At 37.7% G+C, this 1990-nt stretch overlaps 1 non-coding gene across 1 annotated transcript; it reads right to left on the bottom strand.

The window, feature by feature from the left end:
- Positions 1-1529: 1529 nt before the first annotated feature.
- LOC132025221 (U6 spliceosomal RNA) lies at positions 1530-1633 on the bottom strand. Its single transcript, XR_009406486.1, has one exon. It is a non-coding gene; the product is annotated as a U6 spliceosomal RNA (small nuclear RNA).
- Positions 1634-1990: the final 357 nt, after the last annotated feature.

Raw genomic sequence — 1990 nt, 5'->3', positions numbered from 1 at the left:
CCAAAAAGCAGAATTATAGTTAACAGAGGCCTCAATGGTTTTACTCACAGAAGAACCTGTTGGTAGAATTTTAGGAAAAACGGCTGTATGGGAAGAAAATGAGCTGTAAAGTCATGTCTTTCAGGCTAACTCCAACAAACCACACTTTATCAGAGAGGGTGGGTTTGACTGCCAGTAATTTAATCTCTGATTTGAATGGTCAAGACAATAGGCGTATTTATTATCTCACATAAGAAGTCTCAAGCACTAAGTAGGCACAAGGCTGTCCTGTCTCTACATGTCCAACTCAGCCTGTCCCCCAACTTGTTCCAGCTAACCTTTCTTATGTTGCCAAGATGCCAACCCTAGTTAGAGGCATCCCACGAAGACACAACTATGTCCAGAAGAAAAGCAAATATTGTGTCCCAGATAGATCTATATATATGTGTGTCCTATATTTATATATATAGCAAATATATATACAGCAAATATTGTGTCATATATATGTCATAATGTATGTATTATATATAATCAGAGACAAAACATTTGATAATTTTTGCCAGCAATCTTCTCAACTGTCACTGGCCAGAATAAGTTCATACACTCCTTCCTAACCCAGTAATTGTCAAAGGCAATTGTGTAAATGATGCCTGGCTTAGACAACAGACACTATCTTTTAGTCACTTAGGAGAAGGCAGGACCTTCCAAACAAAAATGAAGATTTTCTTATAGTTTGAACCCAATAAAACTTAAATGTCAGTCTGACCTTGTATCCTTAATGTACTTTGGTTCAAATTCAGTCATGGTGTCCTTCTTTCTGCAAAAGATTTTGCCGCTTTGAGCTGCAAGGATCTCAATATAAGAAAAAGAAGAGAGGGAAAAGGGGAATTAGAAAGACAAGGTAAACAGAGGCATCTGAATTTTGTTGGGTCTAAAAGGTTTTATCATATGACTGCCAGTTTCCCATACATCGGCCTTCATGGTAACTGAAAACTCAGAAGCAATTGAGTGTGTCAGACCACAAAAATGAAACTAGGAACAGGGGAGGACAAACTTGGGAGAGGTTGCCATGGTCTACTGGGTGGGTGATGTAGGCACTAGAAATGATATTTTATAGTGCTGACAAGTCAAAAGCACCAATCACAAGTAAGACAATATTTTTCTGGAAGTTGAGAAAACTAGAAAAATATGCCGTAGGCCTTTGTTTTATTGACCCAAAGTGAGGAAAATCAGTTATGTTCATTGCTCCAAATGTCATGTCTATCTCTAAGAGAATCCCAGAGATTAAAAAGTGAACTAAGACCTAAAGTTTTCACTGAAAAGTAAGTTCAACAGGCCAACAGGCGAGAGGCAGGGTAGGTCTCTGTCCCACCTCTCTTCATCTGCTAACAAACCTCCTAGGAGCATGACCTCTATGATGTGGCTTTTCACAGACTGGCCTGTACTATGAAGAATAGGGTCTAAACTTATTTTATTTTATTGATTAACATATAATGTATTATTTGTTTCAGGGGTATAAGTCTGTGACTCATAAATCTTACACAATTCACAAAAATATGGAACGCTTCATGAATTTGCGAGTCATCCTTGCACGGGGGCCATGCTAATCTCTGTATCATTCCAATTTGAGTCTATGTGCTGCTGAAGCGAGCACAGTCAAAACAGATCTTAAAAAAGGATAAGATCTCCTTATTGTCCCAGCATTCCCAAGGGCTTGGAATAGTGCTAATAGGTATAAATTTTGATTTATTGAAAAACAATTGCTTGGTTTGAAAAACGGTCGAATACACTCAAATTATTTATCGTGTGCTCTACTGAACAATATAGAGAAGGGATGAATCTAGAAAGTTTCTTTGAAATATGTTAAAGCAGAAGTTTTAACTCCTTAATGTTTCATCCTTTGCCCACTGAAAAACCAGGACTGCCAGAGTAAAGGTTGTGAAATAGTCATGTATTTATTACAGTGAAAAATCAAGACACATTAGCATTGTAGCAATTCTGGCAGAAAGGG

The sequence above is a fragment of the Mustela nigripes genome, chromosome 9 (genome assembly GCF_022355385.1).
Source record: "Mustela nigripes isolate SB6536 chromosome 9, MUSNIG.SB6536, whole genome shotgun sequence".
NCBI classification, from domain to species: domain Eukaryota; kingdom Metazoa; phylum Chordata; class Mammalia; order Carnivora; family Mustelidae; genus Mustela; species Mustela nigripes.
This window is presented reverse-complemented; position numbering and strand designations above follow the sequence as displayed.